The 7,096-nt window shown below is 44.5% G+C and overlaps 1 protein-coding gene across 1 annotated transcript in view; it reads left to right on the top strand.

Annotated features, from left to right (window-relative positions):
* Positions 1-4,372: 4,372 nt before the first annotated feature.
* The window catches only part of LOC127000923 (synaptotagmin-10-like), a 73,880-nt gene continuing 71,156 nt past the window's right edge, over positions 4,373-7,096 (top strand). The window contains exon 1 of the mRNA XM_050865083.1: positions 4,373-4,465. The gene's annotated coding sequence lies outside the window, so the exon portion shown is untranslated. The remainder of the gene's footprint in view (positions 4,466-7,096) is intronic.

Raw genomic sequence — 7,096 nt, 5'->3', positions numbered from 1 at the left:
AAGTAGCAGTGGTAGTTTAGTACTCGTGGTAAAGTAGCAGTGGTAGTTTAGTACTCGTGGTAAAGTAGCAGTGGTAGTTTAGTACTCGTGGTAAAGTAGCAGTGGTAGTTTAGTACTCGTGGTAAAGTAGCAGTGGTAGTTTAGTACTCGTGGTAAAGTAGCAGTGGTAGTTTAGTACTCGTGGTAAAGTAGCAGTGGTAGTTTAGTACTCGTGGTAAAGGAGCAGTGGTAGTTTAGTACTCGTGGTAAAGTAGCAGTGGTAGTTTAGTACTCGTGGTAAAGTAGCAGTGGTAGTTTAGTACTCGTGGTAAAGTAGCAGTGGTAGTTTAGTACTCGTGGTAAAGTAGCAGTAGTTTAGCACTCGTGGTAAAGTAGCAGTGGTAGTTTAGTACTCGTGGTAAAGTAGCAGTGGTAGTTTAGTACTCGTGGTAAAGGAGCAGTGGTAGTTTAGTACTCGTGGTAAAGTAGCAGTGGTAGTTTAGTACTCGTGGTAAAGGAGCAGTGGTAGTTTAGTACTCGTGGTAAAGTAGCAGTGGTAGTTTAGTACTCGTGGTAAAGTAGCAGTGGTAGTTTAGTACTCGTGGTAAAGTAGCAGTGGTAGTTTAGTACTCGTGGTAAAGTAGCAGTGGTAGTTTAGTACTCGTGGTAAAGTAGCAGTGGTAGTTTAGTACTCGTGGTAAAGTAGCAGTGGTAGTTTAGTACTCGTGGTAAAGTAGCAGTGGTAGTTTAGTACTCGTGGTAAAGTAGCAGTGGTAGTTTAGTACTCGTGGTAAAGTAGCAGTGGTAGTTTAGTACTCGTGGTAAAGTAGCAGTGGTAGTTTAGTACTCGTGGTAAAGTAGCAGTGGTAGTTTAGTACTCGTGGTAAAATAGCAGTGGTAGTTTAGTACTCGTGGTAAAGTAGCAGTGGTAGTTTAGTACTCGTGGAAAAGTAGCAGTGGTAGTTTAGTACTCGTGGTAAAGGCAGTGGTAGTATAGTACTCGTTCGAACGTAGCAGTGGTAGTTTAGTACTCGTGGTTAAGTAGCAGTGGTAGTATAGTACTCGTGGTAAAGTAGCAGTGGTAGTTTAGTACTCGTGGTAAAGTAGCAGTGGTAGTTTAGTACTCGTGGTAAAGTAGCAGTGGTAGTTTAGTACTCGTGGTAAAGTAGCAGTGGTAGTTTAGTACTCGTGGTAAAGTAGCAGTGGTAGTTTAGTACTCGTGGTAAAGTAGCAGTGGTAGTTTAGTACTCGTGGTAAAGTAGCAGTGGTAGTTTAGTAATCGTGGTAAAGTAGCAGTGGTCGTTTAGTACTCGTGGTAAAGTAGCAGTGGTAGTTTAGTACTCGTGGTAAAGTAGCAGTGGTAGTTTAGTACTCGTGGTAAAGTAGCAGTGGTAGTTTAGTACTCGTGGTAAAGTAGCAGTGGTAGTTTAGTACTCGTGGTAAAGGAGCAGTGGTAGTTTAGTACTCGTGGTAAAGTAGCAGTGGTAGTTTAGTACTCGTGGTAAAGTAGCAGTGGTAGTTTAGTACTCGTGGAAAAGTAGCAGTGGTAGTTTAGTACTCGTGGTAAAGGCAGTGGTAGTTTAGTACTCGTGGTAAAAGTAGCAGTGGTAGTTTAGTACTCGTGGTAAAGAGCAGTGGTAGAATAGTACTCGAGGTAAAGTAGCAGTGGTAGTTTAGTACTCGTGGTAATGTAGTGGTAGTTTAGTACTCGTGGTAAAGTAGCAGTGGTAGTTTAGTACTCGTGGAAAAGTAGCAGTGGTAGTTTAGTACTCTTGGTAAAGGACCAGTGGTAGTTTAGTACTCGTGGTAAAGGAGCAGTGGTAGTTTAGTACTCGTGGTAAAGTAGCAGTGGTAGTTTAGTACTCGTGGTAAAGTAGCAGTGGTAGTTTAGTACTCGTGGTAAAGTAGCAGTGGTAGTTTAGTACTCGTGGTAAAGTAGCAGTGGTAGTTTAGTACTCGTGGTAAAGGAGCAGTGGTAGTTTAGTACTCGTGGTAAAGTAGCAGTGGTAGTTTAGTACTCGTGGTAAAGTAGCAGTGGTAGTTTAGTACTCGTGGTAAAGTAGCAGTGGTAGTTTAGTACTCGTGGTAAAGTAGCAGTGGTAGTTTAGTACTCGTGGTAAAGGAGCAGTGGTAGTTTAGTACTCGTGGTATAGTAGCAGTGGTAGTTTAGTACTCGTTGTAAAGTAGCAGTGGTAGTTTAGTACTCGTGGTAAAGTAGCAGTGGTAGTTTAGTACTCGTGGTAAAGTAGCAGTGGTAGTTTAGTACTCGTGGTATAGTAGCAGTGGTAGTTTAGTACTCGTGGTAAAGTAACTCAGCTAACTTCCCCCTGCACAGAGAGAGAGAGAGAGAGAGAGAGATCGCATTATGTGCCTGCGGGTGCATCCTTGGGTCTAGGCGAATGTATACTCATATAAACGCACATGTGTATGAATCTATGTGTACAATCATCATGTGTGTATGTGTGTGTGTGTGTGTGTGTATGTGTGTGTGTGTGTGTGTGGAATGCCTACCTGTGGGGAAGGAGCGCTGACCTTGTATGTTTCTTTTTATTTATTTCCCGGGCCGCCAGAGTGACCTTGGGCGGCAACAGGTAGGAGGGAGGAATGAGAGGAGGGTCGGGAGGGCGGAGAAGGTCCGGGGGGAGCGGAGTCTGGGTCGATAAGTAGAACGCGACCAAAGGAGGAGAGGAGGGCGGTGGTGGGATTACGAAGGGAGAGGCGGTAGGTGGAGGTAAGAAGGGAGAGAGAAGGGGAGGTGGAGGTAAGAAGGGAGAGAGAAGGGAGGTGGAGGTAAGAAAGGAGGGAGAAGGGAACTGGAGGTAAGAAGGGAGGGAGAAGGGAGGTGGAGGTAAGAAGGTAGGGAGGAGGGAACTGTAGGTAAGAAGGGAGGGAGAAGGGAACTGGAGGTAAGGAGGGAGGAGAAGGAACTGGAGGAAGGAGGAGGGAGGAGGAACTGGAGGTAAGGAGGAGGGAGAAGGGAACTGGAGGTAAGGAGGGAGGGAGAAGGGAACTGGAGGTAAGGAGGGAGGGAGGAGGGAACTGGAGGTAAGGAGGGAGGGAGAAGGGAACTGGAGGTAAGGAGGGAGGGAGAAGGGAACTGGAGGTAAGGAGGGAGGGAGAAGGGAACTGGAGGTAAGGAGGGAGGGAGGAGGGAACTGGAGGTAAGGAGTGAGGGAGGCGGGAACTGGAGGTAAGGAGGGAGGGAGAAGGGAACTGGACGTAAGGAGGGAGGGAGGAGGGAACTGGAGGTAAGGAGGGAGGGAGAAGGGAACTGGAGGTAAGGAGGGAGGGAGAAGGGAACTGGACGTAAGGAGGGAGGGAGAAGGGAACTGGAGGTAAGGAGGGAGGGAGGAGGGAACTGGAGGTAAGAAGGGATGGAGAAGGAAATTGGAGGTAAGGAGGGAGGGAGAAGGGAACTGGAGGTAAGGAGGGAGGGAGAAGGGAACTGGAGGTAAGGAGGGAGGGAGGAGGGAACTGGAGGTAAGGAGGGAGGGAGGAGGGAGGAGGTGGAGGTAAGAAGAAAAGAAAAAGGAGTCACCAAGGTAGGAAGGAGGAAATGAAGTATCGAGGGAAAGAATAAAATAATACAAGAGAAAAAAAGTGTTGCAGTAGTGATTCGTGTAATTATTCTCTCTCTCTCTCTCTCTCTCTCTCTCTCTCTCTCTCTCTCTCTCTCTCTCTCTCACACACACACACACACACACACACACACACACACACACACACACACACACACACACACACACACACACGCAAGCATCCCCATTCCCATCAAGAGGCTAATTTCAACTCGACGGAGGCAATCCTCAGTCCTTTAAAAAAATGCAAGGAATGCCGGATTAGAGAGAGAGAGAGAGAGAGAGAGAGAGAGAGAGAGAGAGAGAGAGAGAGAGAGAGAGAGAGAGAGAGAGAGAGAGAGAGAGAGAGAGAGAGAGAGAGAGAGAGAGAGAGAGAGAGAGACGGACACGACGTAAAATAAAATCTAAAAAAAAAGGGTCGAGAAGAAATTACCCACCTCACGAGATGGAGAAGGAGGAGAAGGAAGACGAGGAGGAGGAAGTGGAGGAGGAGGAGGAGGAGGAGGAGGAGGAGGAGGAGGAGGAAGAGCAGGAGAAGCTGGAGGCTAAAAGAAAATAAAAATATTATTAAGAAGAAAATGTGGAGGAAGAAAACCAAAAGAAATTGAAGGAAAAAATGGATTAAAGTAATTTATTTATGACATTTAGAGAGAGAGAGAGAGAGAGAGAGAGAGAGAGAGAGAGAGAGAGAGAGAGAGAGAGAGAGAGAGAGAGAACAGGACAGGACAGGACGGGACAGGACAGGACAGGAGAAAAGAGGAGAGGAGGGTGAGAGAGAGAGAGAGAGAGAGAGGCGGCGAACACTCACTCCCGTAGCAGCCACGCGCACGGGCGGCCCTCACTCTCCACTCCTCGGCCGACAGCGTCACGTGTGTCCCGCCGCCACACGCTGTCCGCGACGACCACAGGTGAGAGAGAGAGAGGTGGGGGGGGAAGAAAATACAGTTGGGTGATTGAAAAAGGTAGTTGTATGTTACTAGAGAGAGAGAAAGAAAGAAATAATTAAAGAAAGAGAGAAAAGGGAACAAAATACACAGTTAAGAGAGAGAGAGAGAGAGAGTTATTCAGGATGACAGACAATTATACCCGATTAGAAAGACATACACAGAAACAAAACCACAAGACACTGAGATACAGACACAGACTTCAGGAAAACAGGCCAATGAACAGACATACAGATACGAAGAGAGACAGACAGAATTAAGGAAGGAAAGACAGACATTTTGATACAGACAGACGAATAGACATATATAGACTTACATTTACAGACAGAAAAAGACAAAAATAGATAAAGACAGAAGAAAGGCAAATTAAGACAAAGACACATAAGACAAAAGAAAAGCAGATGAAGGAGAAATACTTTGTCGCTGGTGAATATAATGAAAGTCTTGTTACCTATAAGTGATTTTAGCTTTCTTTTCACTTATTCACAGGTTTATTCATATTCATTTATTTATTCATTTATTTACGTGTGTCTCTCTCTGTAATGCGTGCGGGCGGAAGGTGAAGCAAAAAGGTGGTAAAGCCAAGTGGTGTGAGACAAATATATATTTTTTTGGGGGGGGGGCATAAGTTACACACGTAGAGAGAGAGAGAGAGAGAGAGAGAGAGAGAGAGAGAGAGAGAGAGAGCACATACTAGTCCTCTTAACCTCCATATTGTGAAGGGAAACTTGGCCAAGGTCACATTGCCTCTTTCCCGACTCCCTCTCTCCCTACTCCCTACCTGCCTCCCTACCTCCCTCTCTCCCTCCCAGCTTCCCTTCCTCCCTCCCTCCCTCCCTCCCCACCGCCACCATTCCTGTAATCATTAACATTATCGACCCGCCGTTAAAAAGAATAATGTTTGCCGTTCTCACCTTCCCGGCTCTACAGATGAACGCAGGTTAATTAAAGTAACGAGGTAACCAGAGCCCTGCGGAGAGAGAGAGAGAGAGAGAGAGAGAGAGATGGGGGGAACTCGAACTAGCTGGAAGTGATTGAAATCGTGTAGGCAAATAAGCACAAAAGTGATTTCCATACAACTCCGCTTTTTTTTAATTAAGTTCGATGTGAGTTTTGTTGACCGCTTACACACACACACACACACACACACACACACACACACACAATCACCACCACCACCTCCACCACTACCATCACCACCGTCATCACCAACACCACCACTACCTCCACCCCACCACAAGCCAGCCCCGTGATCACCGCCTCGCCTTCGTTCCCCCTGACCAGACACCGTATATATGTGACGCGAGGGGCAGGCGAGGGGAAGGGAGGGTGAGGTTAGTGTTATGCGCGGCCGGGGTGTGGAGAGAGTGAATCAGGTTTAATTAAAAGGCATATGATATCTGTCGGTCTGTAGGTCTGTCGGTCTAGCTTTTTATCTATTTGTGTATCTGTCCGTTATCCTATTTGTCGGTCTTATCTGTATGTTTGTCTGTTGGTTATTTTTTCCTGTCTATCCTTGTTCATCTATATCTGTCTATGAATCTAGTTTAATTGAATGGTCGGTCTAATGGTCTGTCTGTATTTGTGTATCTATCATATCTATTTTTGGTCTAATTTGTGTGTTTGTCTGTTTTTCTTCTCATTGTCTATTCTTATTTATCCATCTATCTATCTATTTCTATTTATCTATCTTTTATCTGGTTGTCTGTCCAATATGTATGCTTGTTTTTTTCTTTATTTCATTATCTATCCTGTCTTTATCTATCTACTTATCTATCTGTAACTGTCTGTTCATCTGTGCATATATGCCTCTGTCTATATATACCTATTTATCTATCTATCTACATCTGTATGTCTATCACTATATATCTGTATTTATCTATTAGCGTATCTCCTTTATTTATTTGTCGGTCTAATTCTCTAATGGGTATGTTTGTCTTTTTCTTTTCTCTTTATATTTCCGTTTACCTATATCTATCTATCTATCTATCTATCTAACTATCTATTCATCTATGTATATATGACACCTCTTTTGGCCAATCTTCTAACTCTTTTTATAGGGGCAGTGATTAGCGGGCTTTATTTTCTTCCATTATAGTTGTTGTTTTTTTCCCTTCAACTACTTTCTTTAATGTAAAAAAAAATGTCTGTCTTTCTTTTACAGCACAGAGCAACTCAAGGGCAATAAAAAAAAGATGTAAAAAAAAAAGCCCGCTAACTGTTGCTCTCATTAACGATAAGTATAGAGTGACCAAAAGAGAGGTCAATTTCGGATGGAGAGGTGTCTATATAATACCTATTTATCTATCTATATGTCTATCACTATCTATCGCTGTTTGTGAAGGTATCCAGGTATGTGGGCCGCGGGGAAAAATGTAATACCGGTGAACTTCCCGCTTATTTGTTATTGGTGATATTGTGTAAATTTAAGGCTCCCTCGGGTTATTGTTAGTCTCCGTGCGGTATAACTCTCTCTCTCTCTCTCTCTCTCTCTCTCTCTCTCTCTCTTTGCCTTTTTATACGACCTGATAGAAGAAATTCCCTTCACGTATAAATTTCTGACGTGGATGCTCCTGTTGTTAAAGATTCGGAGCT

This window comes from Eriocheir sinensis, chromosome 2 (genome assembly GCF_024679095.1).
Source record: "Eriocheir sinensis breed Jianghai 21 chromosome 2, ASM2467909v1, whole genome shotgun sequence".
NCBI classification, from domain to species: Eukaryota; Metazoa; Arthropoda; class Malacostraca; order Decapoda; family Varunidae; genus Eriocheir; species Eriocheir sinensis.
Note: the sequence above shows the minus strand (reverse complement) of the source record. Positions and strands in the feature narration are given on the sequence as shown.